Genomic DNA, 14902 nt, shown 5'->3' with positions numbered 1-14902 from the left:
AAATAAAATTGTAGCAGCTGAGCTTGCAAATAGTAGAGTTATTTCAAAGGAAAATGCACGAGAGGTTTAAATTATTTAAACATTTTAAAATTTTAGCGAAAATGCCCTGTACAGCACTTTTATGATTCTTTACCTTGTATTTCCTCTTTTAGGGTTGCCGCATGTCGATAATTTAAAACAAGCAATTTTCAACATTAACTCTACGTACAATTTGTATTGTTTTTATTTAATTATATAAATAATAGATACTATGATGTCTAGTATAATTAATTACACTTATTATGAAAACGATAATCTGACCATGGTATTCTTTTGATATAGGTGATTACTAAGAATAATGAAAACTTGTCAACCACAAAAACAATCAATGTTTCACCCTTAACAACTCTAATGTAGAAACGATATTCTATTCGTAAAGGGGAGTGTACATGAAATAAGAGAACATAAGATATTGCATTGTGTGGTCCGACACAATTACACAATGTTATACTAACACCCAACTGCTGGAAAACACGTATGTAATGCGTTACCTCTTTATTACATTAACGCTTGACTTATTTGCTGTTTGTGGTTGTGTTTATATTAATTAGCAATTTATGGAATTGCCGGCCGATTTGTATTAATTTTTATTCAATTTGAATAATGTAAGTGCTTAAGTACAATACGCTGAACAATACTGAGACGTTATGTTAAATTGTGTGAACAATTATTGCCGTGAAATTATAAGAACATGTAAGTCTATAAATTTTATATAAATTATAATTTATTTATGTTACTATATTATGTAGGAGATACGTGCCCGTGATATTAAGATTAGCTTACATTGTCATACTATATTCCAAAATTAAAATATTTAATTATATAGAAAAATATCAGTTCTAAGATCTAAATATATGCAGGTCCGTATGTTGTATGTTGGGTGGGTATCACCCTCGCAACATACAACTATGGAAATTAAAAGTCATTGTTCAGAGAATCGCTATGTCGTTAGTAGTTTTTTCAAAAGCCTTTGAGTAATAGAGTAATGAAAGTGACTTTCTTCCACCTGATGAACGGTGTTTAACTTCGTTACAGACAACACTTCGATATCTTATGAAGGCTATAGAGAAAGTATGAATTTTAATATAACGTAAAAACAACTATATTTACTATAATATAACTGAACTGACTGCTTGTTTTGAATTATGAAAATGATTTTATTATATTATTTTGGTATATAGTTAGCTTTTTATCAGATGTACATATATGTGTTTTAACTCAGTAGGTTGATCAGAATTAGATGGTTAACAATACACTTTACTACACTAAAAAAATAAGATAAATAAATAAATGAATAATAATAATAATAATTTATTTATTCAATTAACAAGACTTATAAAAAATTAAAAATAAAATAAACACTACTACTATCTACTACTTATGTAAGTATTATAACTGAATAGTTACTATTTCTATCAAAAGTACACTACGATGCTCGCTATCTTTGTAAGAGATGTATCTAGTTTTCTTAGTAGAGTGCCTCGAGGTGATCTTTGCAAAGACTCTTAAATAATAACAAAGGAATAGGATTATTTTTCTTTCATACAAATTTAATATACCTTAGTATAAATGAATTTATTAAAAAACATTATTTATAACTAACAGGAGAATATCGATAACTATATGAATTACTTAAATAAAAAGTATTATGAACTAATGTTTTATTAACTGTTGGTGGAGCTTGAGATTTTGTGCAGGCCGGTGTGGGTACCCTCTTACCATTTATTATATGTAATGCTAAACAACAATACATTTTATTGCTGTGTTTCGGTTTTTAGGATTAGTGAGTAAGTATATGTTTGTCATTATAGTGGCTCACTTTATCTTAAAACCGAAACACCGTACTGCACAGTTATACTTCTAGCAATATTAATCATATCATATCATAGTAGTATGCTCTATCGATGTTCCACTGGATGATGGAGACAGTTCCGCTGGTTTTTATTGAATTATCTGACAATCTTATTCCCGCTTTCATTAGGAGGGACATAAATTTTAGAACAATCAAAAAATCTAATCGGCACGTAAACAGTGAAACCTGTCTTGTTTTTCTTTAATATGTATGACGAATACAAAATAATAAACAGCTTACAGTTTCTTGAACGCAGTTTACATTTGTTGATTTAGGATGTCTTTATGGCGGAGAGCACAATACTACACGTTGCATATTTTTGTTTCCGCTTAGGTCTGGCTCTTGTCGAACGTTTAATTTTATATTGGTATTATGATTTGGAAGTATACTATAAAATAAAGTTAAAATTAGTTCGTCATCGGCAATTTCGTCTGCCTTGTAACCGTATATACAGACTTTCAATTATTTGTTCAGGGTTTGATTTTTATTAAAAGTCAGAAAATCTTATTTTATTATCTTTAATCGAAATACTAAATACAGAATTTAGTGAATAAATTTAGTTCTATATAAGTTATATTACAACATTTAAATATATATCTGAATTTAGAATTTAGATTGAAGTTTTAAAAATGACATATATAAAGAGTACCTAGTGTTTCGGAACAAAGCTTAGACAAACTCGTTGTTGTCTGCTGTGTGGTTCTGGCAGATTAGCATAGAATAGCACCACCCCAGCTTTCGTGAGTGTCGTAAGAGGCGACTGAGGATATGCCATCCATCAATAGATCACGCAAGCGTTTTAATCATACGTATGGTTGCTGAAAACCAATACGCCAACATATGCGCGGTTGGCAAATATTATATGCAGCGTCCACACTGCCGTCCGAAAAAGTTGAAGCAAGGGTTTGCGTAACGTTAGTAGAAGAATCAATTAAATGTGTACACAATAAATAAATTAAATGTGTACACATTAAATGTGTATACAATAAACTTGTATTGTTGAAAATGTGTCATTAAATATATTTTTACATGATTTCATATATTTTTAATAAGTTAAATCATTTTTGTTTAACGCTTTTCACTCGTTTTCCTAATGTTGTAGAGTATATGTATTAATATTTATAGCTAATTTAATTTACTATAAATATTATATTAACTTAAAGGCAACATAAGTGTTAAATTATTATTATTATTTAACGAAAACGAAATGTTTATAATTATGATTTCTTCTGTGCATTTTCTCTTAATCTATATTTTCTTTTGCAGTGTGACATAATAATATTAAAATTACTAACAAAATTTACGAGGAGATGAAATCTTATCGCGTTCAAGTGAAACTCATCTTTTCGGTAGGAAACTATCGAAACAAAGTTTCGTTCGTAAATTTATCTATTTTACTATCTTGGGACTGAGTTTCGTTAAACTTTGAGAAACACTAACATTGTTATAAATTAAATCTTTTTCGGTATTCTTCAAAATACATTTAGGATTGATGTTTGCACAAAGACAGTAATTTAGTTAATTATATAAATGCTAGCTACCCGCCCCGGCTTCGCACGGGTAGATGGTGGAAAATTAATTTTCTATACGATTTGCGTAAAATCCGTTCTTAGTGAGCGCCAACATCCAGGACTAATTATGCTAATTTTCAAGTCCGTCGGACGTATTGGAGTTCTCACGATGAATATTTCGCTTATATATATAATATTATAAAACCTCAAAAATGAATAAATAAAATAATATTAAAATTAAACAAAGAAATTGATTTAAAATAAATTTAAATCCTTTAATGCGTACAATGTAATAAAGTTCAATTAATGTTCAGCCGTTAAAAATCGAAACCCTTTTACATATATAGTTATTCTATAAATAAACTTAGTAGCTTAACCTACACGATCATTAATTCAAACAGTTCAACTCAGATCTATTTTTATTGATGCAAGTCAAGAGCAATTGAACATACTATCGATTGGATAATATCATAAGCGTATTGAAAATTATGAGAACAAGTCATGCTTGAAATTTGAACTTTATCGCCATTATTTTAAGGGCTACAGCACATGTCCGTTACAGTATCATCAATTTCAATATATTATGTATCGGGGCATGGCCTTTGATGTTCCTAATATAATTTCAATGTAGAATCAATGTCTTGAGAGGGCATTGTCAAGGTGTAATTGAGTTCTTTGAATCCTAAAACTAGCGATAAAAACGTTAGTAGTTACACTAAAGAGACACTGAAACAAAGAAGGCTTACTTGTCCCAGTATCATGTAGCCTGCGTATTGCGGCGAGACTGTGGTCGTACAATACGTCATTATGGACAAATATATCATAAAATTGAAAAATAAAATATATATATTTATACAGTTACTTTGCTACGCTGTGTAATCTGCGTTAAAATTGGATTTTTCATGTATGTTTCACACATGCGATGTATTATTTGTGTGTATGAAAAAGACGTGCACAATAACTGTATAAATATATTATTTTACAACTTATGTTCGCTTATGTGACGCTTTGTGCAGACCCCTTTGGGTGGGTATCATCAAACCAGCAGTTCTACTGCAAGCAAGCAAAGTTTTGTTTCGCAGTATTTCAATTTGAATGATAAGTATGTGTTATTTAAGGCACACTTGCCATTAGAAGCGGATTGTAAAGACCACTTATGCCTAGTGAAGTGACCCAATATTTATAGTCGTAGCGTAAACGGTAAGGTTCTCAGAAAGAAAGCGCTCAAACATACAAACTCCTTATTTTTACAATATTAATAAACACATAAATAAATTTTAATTTGAATCGCTGGGATAAGTAATCAGTTTAAGCGTATTTGGTATGAGTTTCTTGTGTTTTATTATATTGTTTAAAAAAATATTTTTATTTGCTTTAACTATGTATTTCAAATTGTTTCATAGCCAATATTGTAAAAGATTTTAAATTAAATTTTCTTAACATTGTTTTTGTAGAGTCACTTTATGATTTAACTATCGGTGTCATTTGACTGTAACGTATTATTGGAAAAGCAATTTATTTCGGTTCGAGAAAATTAATGAAATAAAGGCCATCGAGAGCCCATTTCACGTTCAAAGGCTTTTTTGCTACCTTAATGTAAAGAAATAAACATTCAACAAAAAGCAAATGTCAGCTTTTGTTTATAGTTCCGATGAAATAAATCGTTTAAAGAAAAGAAGTCGAATATGTATGTATGGCAGATGTGTACTTATTCACTTAAAGATTTGTGATTAGTAAATATTCCATTCGATATACTTCATATATGACTTTTTTTTCTATGCTAGTTTGTTTCATAACTCTCCTGAATTCAATTATTGTTAATAAGATATTTTTGCAAACATGTTTTGAATAAGATGCAAGAAAATTCTATATTTAAACATAAAATGAACCTTTTAAGATTCTTCTAAAGAGTCGATGACACAACGAATAACATTGTGGCATGTCGAATTGAATTTGATTAGTTGCTTCTCTTCAGTCGAGAATGCGTACTAGAATTATACAATGCTTATCCCAAAACTTCTGTACCAAAATTTTGGTAAACCACTAAGCTAAGCTATTGTAAACAACCTATCCCGTCTTACCGCGGAGAGCTCAGATAAGAACGGTCGGAGCTCACGGTCGGTGGCGGGTGTGGGGCCACTCGGCCTCCCCCTGCTTGTATATATATATATATATATATATATATTTATGTTATGTGTATATATATAAGTTGGGTGGAGCGATAGTCTTCAGCCACTCTTACGTGGTGCTGAAGTTGACGGTAAGGTTAAGGACGGTAAGGTAAGTTATTTACAAAACCCCTTTTAAGCAGACAGTGGAGAAAATAATCGATATAAATAATAGAACAATTGATTGTTTTTAACTCCTCGTATAGCCATTTTAATTGGTTAATATCGACGCCGATTTTGCTCTTCTTGTATGTTAAGCTTTAGTATAATTTAATTATTATTATTTATGAAATCAAATAGTTTTATAATCTAAATTTTTACAACGAAAATTGACAAGACCCATGTCAATTTAGTCGTCTTTTATTGAATTTTATCTAATAGGGCATATATAAAATATATAAATAAGTAAAAAGTAATAATAATGAACATAAATATATTTTTAATAAAAAATAATATTGAATAGTGTCTGCTCAGTGCTCGAAATTTGACCATAAACATTATTGACGCAATCGTTTTTGAATTTGCACGTTTCAAATGTTTTATTTATACTCTTATTTCCAAATTTTCATATCAATAAAACTTAAGCCAATACCAAACAAAAAATTAAGAAAATAGGTTGACAAACAGCAAAGAAAAAGGTACTGAACTGTTTTGTGCCTGAATATTTATATGTAGATAATTCCCTTTCTTTTGACAGTAATACTTTGCGATACCAAAAACAAATACGGTAGATAGATTATAAAAATATAATTCGGCAAGTGCGAAACCTAAGGCTTGCTTAAAAGGTTTAAGTAAAATTTCAACGGAAATGTTAAATGTAACCGTCCACTAAATGAGCCTTTGACTATTGCCGTAGAAACGTCTCTTCACAAGAAAGATACGGTTTCCTTAACTGCCGTACCATAAGCTTTAATTGAGCTTCTAAGTTTATTAAATCCTGAATATTACTTTAAAACTAAACTGTTCTTTAAATAGTCCTAAAAATAATTAATGAAAAGACGAATTACATTGTGGCATGTCGAATTGAAGTTGACTAGTTGCCTCTCTACAGTCGAGAATGCATACTAGAATTATACAATGCTTATCCCAAAACTTCTGTGATTTACCACATTCAATCAGTATTCTGATTTTTGTTCAATTACTAAATTGGACGCAGGTATGCTTTTATGAGCTGGTGCTAAATTGCAAATATAGTATAAGGCAATGAATTGAAAGTATGTTTCGATGACACATTATTACTTATCAGCTCATAAAATTCTGTCAATCCGAATTTGTAGCAAATAGATTGTCAAATGAACATACGTTTGGCAGATTATCGAATTAATTAAATTTTATTCTACTACAAGATTAAATTATGGTATATACTTTACGACTATCATAACTCTTTATTTGCAACTATCGCTATTTCCATAATAGTTTTCTGATGTCTGTAAGTTTAAACTGATACCAGAACCAGTGAATTATCAATAATCTAAAAACTAGGACTGGAAACCTTTGGCTTGGACATTCACTAACGGTACTGCTGATAACTGTAGTTGAATCCTTGTTCTATTTATAATCGTTACTTCGGCTTCTTTAGCACCACAGCATTGGTTGTCATCTCAGTCGGACTTCTGTCCTAAGCTTAACCATTGTAAACAACCTATCCCGTCTTACCGCGGAGGGCTCAGATAAGAACGGTCGGAGCTCACGGTCGGTGGCGGGTGAGGGGCCACTCGACCTCCCCCTTCTTGTGTATATATTCAATTAAATTATTGAATGTATAGAGTTGGGTGGAGTCTTCAGACACACTTACGAGATGCTGAAGTTGACGGTAAGGTTTCATTTATATTTATGAATTTGCATTTTTCAAATATTTTAATTCCTACTCTCATTTTCAAATTTTCTTATCGACAAAAAATTAAGTATATAGGTTATCAAACAGCGAAAAAATGTACTGGAATGCTTTATGTTTGCATATTTATATAAAGATGATTCCCTTCCTATTGACAGTAACTTATGATACCAAAAACTAATACGGTCCATCTTCACAAAAAGATAATTCGGCAAGTGTGAAACCAAAGGCTTGCTTTAAGTAAAATTTCAACGGAAATGTTAAATGTAACCGTGCACTAAATGAGCCTTTGACCATTGCGGTAGAAACATCTCTTCACAAGAAAGGTACGGTTTCCTCAAATGCACGCTGTACCATAAGTTTATAATTGAGCTTCTAAGTTTATTAAAACATCAACATTGCTCCGGATTTTAGTTATGCATGACGTCGAAGTCCTGCTCTATGCAAAAGTTTTTTTTTGATTAAGGAGTAATGTACATTACGCATTAGCTTCTTAATATTTTTTTAGTAAATTAATATGGGAATAGAATATGTCATTTAACAATACAGTATTTTAAATATTAATATTATGTCAGTTTAAAACATGTACATACATATCGGTTATTCTTTGATGTTTGTGTTCGATCGATGTATTCATGTGATTTTCTAAATAGCTATGTAATATTATATTAAATTGGATATCTGTATATGCATATGAAATCTGTATAGGCATAAAAAAAGCCAAGATGAGCTAGTGGTGAAGGAAAACATCGTAAGGAAAACAGCATGTGCATTTACCAACCTGCATTGGAGCAGCGTAGTAGAATAAGCTCCAAACCTTCTCCTTAAAAGGGAAAGGAGGCCTTAGCCCAGCAGTTTACTGTTACTGTACTGTATAGGAAATGTAATTTTTTAATGTTATATTTTTATTCAATATATTTTTTATTGTCAACAATACTTGTCACATCGATTTTTTGCTTATAAAATGTCTTATAAGGTATTGTGATGTTTAAAAAAGGCTTATTAAAGCATATAATATATATAAAACACAGTTATATATTTTTAAATTCTACATTTTCTTAACTACTCAAATAATATTGTTTTGAAAATGTGTGATACTAAAATATGGAAAAAAAATTGTCACATTTGTTGATATGTAATATTTTGTTAGCGGCAAGATAATTTTGATTTTTTATGGCAACACTAAAGCTTACTTGTCTGTGATTAGTTACACTTGTGGCCAATATTTGGAAAATATTTTAAATTGAAAGTTAGTTTGTAAGGTATATAATTTGACAGGTCATTTTGAAGAAATAATTATTTGAATTATTTATCAACATGTATTTTTGGCAAGTTTGACGTAAATAAGTATAATGCTTTAATGTTAAATGTACAAATCTTAATTTAATAATGTTTTAACTTCTGACGACGTCACTATTGTAGTTGCTATTGTCAACAGATGTGACTATTGCTTACAGTTGACGATGCGAATAAACGATGCTTGTGCAGCCCTACCGGATATTTCAATTACTTATATAAATATGTCTTTAGATGGTCGTGGTGATGGACATAGAAAAGGGGCGGGTTAGAAAATACTAGAGCAATATCCACCAGGGGAATAATGTGATCGAGATAAATCAATACAGGATTGTCGGTAGAATTTAGGAGACTTCATTGTGACAAAAGAAGTTAAAAGACTTAAGGTATTCTGTTTGCTGTTTAGTCATTTTCTGATTCTCATATCGTCCCAATCATGAAATGAGGATCAAATATGTGGCTGAGGATCAAACATGTTGCAACTGCTCCACAAGAGTCACAAAAAGAAATCACATTGCCGTGATCAAATATCCTAGGAATCATCTGTCCAATAAATGAAGGCGAGTTACCTGCTCGATATCTTCAAGTTGGTTCAAAAAACAAATCATTGTATGATAATTTTCTACATTGTGATATGGAACTGACTGCTACCAATATCATTACGAGAAAATGAAAAAGATATGATTTTGATCAAAATCCTGTTGACTATACATACATATATATTATTTTTTTAATGTTACTTTGATATGTAATGTATAACACGCCTGACTGAGGACATTGATTATTTGTTATTCGAAGTTTGTCTTATTATTAAAGCCAAACCTGACCATTCAAAAAAGTGAAAAAAATAATTATTAAGATTAGAAGTTAGCACTTTCAATATTTTCTGTCATATGAATGTAAATATTGATTGGAAAAATCAAAAACGAAATGAATGCAGTGTATATCTTGTCATATAATATTGCAATAGGTCATAATTAAACCACGTTTGTATTAAAACAGTTACTTATGTCTGAGATAAAACAATAGCTTCTGTTCACCCGGTCGACATCGATTAGCGATGGAGCTCCACTTATGTCAGCCCCATTGTTTACACCTACGTTATACTTTCTGTGCACTATATTAGAATCACAAATTTCATTATTATTTTTAAACTTAGCAAATAATTCTATTTATCAATTACTAAAAATTCTAAAGGTTTATATATTTTTATATATTATTTGAATACTATTCAACAATAATTTATTAGTGTTTTTATATAGGCCTGCTAAAGGCCTGTCTGGGTTATTACCACCCACACATCTATTATTCAGCCACCCAACAATACTTTATTTTGATAAGTTCTAGTTTGGAGGGTGAGTGAGCCAGTATTATTATTATCACAAGAGACATTTAAAATCTCCTGTGAAACATAAAGCATTGCATTCACGTTACAGTCAGAAATTACACCCAGTCATAACTAGTTTTGACGGAGAAAATCAATAAAAGAGTACTTTGAATTGAATGCCTAATAAGAACCTTGACCTTGTTGGTTCTTACGGTCTCACCTTAAAGATGACGCTTCTTATTTGATTGACGTGACGTTAAGTAAATCGTCTCACCGTAAAAAGATTATTTCTAAAAACTTCATCGCAATTAGATTTCGAAAACGAAACGATAATGTTCACAAGCTTAAGTTACGTATTGCCTTTTTAAGGCTTATTGTATATCCCCAGATTATAACCGTATGTAATCCATTGAACAAACTCTAAGATCTCGAAGAAAACAACACAAATGTGTTCCTTTTATGACCGCGAGTCCCGACCCTCGCCTTGTATTTTGGCAAATGTATTTTTATTTATTCTGAAAGGATCTATTGATCAGGCAATGATGTCTCACGATCTTCTATTTTTTCTTTTCTATTAGCCCTGAATTTGAGTGATTTGTGTTCAGTTCACTAACAGTTTTTAGCTTCGTGTGATTAATTTGTTTATAAATGTAATGTCTCACTACTATAAAGTTCTAAACGATTTATATTATGAATTTTAAGCAACAAATAAACAATAAGCAAAAATAATATAATAAGAATTGTCTCAGTAACATGACTTGGATTTAAACTTATCAGTTTTCTATGTTGTTTCATCCAATGTAATATATCGAATTACTGTTTAAATTTAAACATGTTTTGTGAAAAAAGTATATATATTATGAACTTTTGTAATAAATATTAAAATATAGATATATAGAAATGAGGCCGTCAAATTAACCTTTTATGTTATCGTTTGCTAAATAATAATTTATGATGATTGTCATCATTTCACGCGGTCATTATTTATGAACAAATTTGAAAATCAATATTAAAATTGTAAATGTTAGATCTTCCAGTTAAATATGTTTCATTAAACGATCTATATATTTAAGACTGACTCAGCAAATTCGTAACTGAAGTTTATGTTCAATCTTAAGCGAATTATTGAAGCGTTTTATTGGTTATCGATTAAGTGAACTATTCAGTCTTTGGTGCCGGTTACTATCATCGAAACCACTTACTCAACGAAGGCTTTCAATTTAAGAAGTTAAAACTTACAGCATCGAATTCAATTTACTCGTCTATCTATTTATCTCAAAATTATTCATCGATAACATATATTTAAGACACTCATATATTATTATTATTGAGGATATATTTTAATTTTCATTTAGGCTTAAATTTATAATATTATATTATGAATGAAAATGCTTAATTTGATTTACATATAAACGCATTATTCATAGTATTTAGTGCTTTATAGTATTTATATAAATATAAATGTTTTTTAAATCTTTTATGTAATGAAATCAAAAGGAATTCAAGTGAAAAATCATTAAATTAGTGGATCGGCCTAAACTTGGATGCTTCGTAAGCCTCGCCTTACCCTTCCTGAACGTAATCCCACGCCATTTCCTTATGATGATTATATTATTAAACGAACTAATCGTTTCTTAGACATGTGGTTGATCACGGTATATCTGTATTCAAATGTGAGAATTTATTACACAATACTTAACATTCTGTAGCACAAACTTCAATAAACTTTATCTATATCAGTAATCGACCATATTATAAGAAAAATGATTCAAATAACCTGTAATTTACAACTATTGATCAAAAACTTGCTAAAGAGTAATTTTATGAACTTAGCCTTCACCCGCGACTCGTGTAACAAACAATTATGTATTTCTACACAATTAGCAAGTAGGGTTTCGTACTAAATCATATTTTCTTATTAAAAGTGTAAATGAAATTTTGAAACTGTAAAGTCAAATTAAAGTTGAACTGTAAAGTCAAATTAAGGTTTCTTAATTGAGCCTGCTTTTAATTAATACATAAGTTATATTAGTCATGAAAGATTTGTTATGTAATTTTATTACATGTGTAATTTATATAATTTAGTAACCAAATGCAGTCCGTTAATGTGTAATCGAATATTACCCACAACTCAAGAGATGAAGAAGAGCTATCAGAAAAGTCATTTGTCAAAATCGATCACTCTGCGAACAAGTGAACTCACTTATGTTCGACATAAATGTATAATTTCGGAGCCACTTCTCTCGTAAATGTTAAAAACATAAGGACGTAATCTAAACGTGTCTAAAATAGCAAGAACAATATTATTTATTTAACGTTACATAAACAAATATTGATATAAAATAATAGTTCTAAAAATATAATCAATATAAATTTTGGTTTATTACTAAAAAAATAAAACTATTAACTCGACTATATTAATTGTATAATTATAATAATTAACAGACGATCGCTTAAATGGCAGGCAATTTAAACGAAAGTACGCAAATTATTCGTTCCTTGCGATCTTCGCCTAAGCGGCCTTGTTCTGTGATTATTTTTTAATTAATCTCAATTTGTTTCAGCTTAAGGAGATTTTATATTATTAATGAGTCTAAGCTTTCTTTGTTACTTATAAATCATTAAAAACTATTCTATATACACAATAACTTCGAAATTTTAAAAAAATATCATGTAATGGCGAACTTTATTAAGTATAAGTAATCAAATGATATAACTTGTTCTATAATAAAAATGCACGCAACAAATACATTATAAATTCAACGCTGACCGGCTTAATTTCTGTCGGCTTCATCATGTCAACGGATTTCGGGCAACCATTAGCATCACTGAACGCATAGTTACCAATAAATCATATATTACTTCGCACGGTACATTAATTTGCATACACTGTTTTCTGCATTAATAGTTTACATTGACATTTTGCGAGCGATAAGTTAAGTTTGTAAGGTGCTTGCAGCGAGTACCAATATTACCTACCAAAATATACAGCGCGACGCATGCACGCATTTACTACTTTACTTACTAGTAAAATATCTATGCAATTTAATTAAGATTATCGTAAACCTAAGAGATTGATCACAAATAATAACATATTTTGTAAGGAAAATAAATTCAGTTAGCGATTTAAAATCAGGTGTTTAAATATATGTATTAAAACTTGATGAACTCACATAATTATTCAACACGATATTTATATATATTATTAATTTTCATGTTAAACTTTTTCCATTATAAAAATGCATTAATCGTTAAAACTTTCAGGATATTCGTTCATATCGCCCCTACTGTTCAAGTTTCATTATCTAAGAATCCAATTTAACTTTTACAAAACTTGTTTTCCACAAAGATTATGTGCAAACTGCGGGCTACCGTTTTTTTATATTTACTTAAATTTTATAATCGAGTCAATAGGTCTTCGTTACGTGATCAGTTGAGGCCGTGTGTTTAGATGGCCTATTAATCATATAAACCTAAATGCCCGCAGCAAACTTCACTTTGTATTTAACTTGAAAGTCCTTTGTAATTGAAATCACGCGCCCATTGAGACTTCACAAACAAGCTTTACAAAATAAAGCTATTGTTTGACTCGCGGCTACTTGTAAAAAAAAGTTATTCTTTCAGACGAAGTTTTAAACACCGAATATAAATATCCCTTATAGAAAGCGATGTACATACAGATACATACATATTTAACATAGATAAATAAATCTTAAACTCTTATACGCACTTATGGTCTCTAATGATTTTTATTCGCGTTCTATACCTTATTCCCTTGTCGCCTGTCGAATGAATGCCCTTGTCGCCTTTTTGATCTGATAACTGTCAAAGGAATTCTAAGGACACATGCGACTACGAAGCAATTAGAGATTGCGAACTCAGAACTGTAACAACGACATATATTATTACTTGAATGTTACTTACTTTTACTGTAACTTATTTTTGGGGTGAATTACGAAATACACCATTCATTTCAAAGCCATAGTTCGTTGCATTCTATTTCTGTTCCATATTCAAATTACTTTAATCAATCTTATTATTATCAATCTGATAAATGTATTATTAATATTCTGCGCATTACTGTTTGGTATAATATGATTAATAATATTTTAAAGGATACAAAGGACATTGATGATATCGGCCCAAATTATAAATAAAATCTGGTCTCTTTTCTATGAGAGCATCATTAATGTCAAAATAAAAAATATTTTATCACTTGTGCTTGTGCAAATATTTTCAATTACGGTACAACGCCGCTCAATAAACAAAAGACATATTTTTAAATATATATGTGATTATATTATTTACATAACTCTGCAATCTGTTTATAGATCAAAATAATATCATAAACTTAAAGGTTAAAACTGTTCAGAAGTAAAATGTTCAGAAACGGTCAGAAGTGACACTTTCCTAGTTTGTAATAAAACGCAATAAAGCGTTAATCTACGCATCACGATAAATGGTGAATGTCACGGACGTAGTAATCGCTTGTGAATCTTTTGAATATCATGGCGACAGTACTGCATCGATGAAGACGTGTAACCGTTATTGTATTATGATCCTTATTGTTACAGTCTTAAGCACTTGAATTGTATAAGTAAATCAATGTATAGACCCATTGTACAAATACTCAGAGGGATTCCATATTATAGACAGCTGCGTAGAATGCTAGTGTAGGGTCGGGTTGGAAGGACCCCAAATGGGGTCTGTAATATAATGGTGACGAGATTTGCGACCTATTTAAAATCAACTACACTTTGATCGTGGTTTCGTTCGGGGTTCCTATAGTATATTTATTTTCAAATTTATTTAGCGAATTAGTAATTTTTATGACCAGTTTTTCACTTGTCAGTTAAGTTTTATATTTAAAATTAG

General features: G+C 30.1%; 1 protein-coding gene across 1 annotated transcript in view; it reads left to right on the top strand.

Annotated features, from left to right (window-relative positions):
• Positions 1-14902, top strand: part of LOC126780234 (carboxypeptidase N subunit 2-like) — a 57045-nt gene that overhangs the window by 23877 nt on the left and 18266 nt on the right. The window lies entirely within an intron of this gene.

Source organism: Nymphalis io, chromosome Z (assembly GCF_905147045.1).
Source record: "Nymphalis io chromosome Z, ilAglIoxx1.1, whole genome shotgun sequence".
Classification (NCBI taxonomy): domain Eukaryota; kingdom Metazoa; phylum Arthropoda; class Insecta; order Lepidoptera; family Nymphalidae; genus Nymphalis; species Nymphalis io.
Note: the sequence above shows the minus strand (reverse complement) of the source record. Positions and strands in the feature narration are given on the sequence as shown.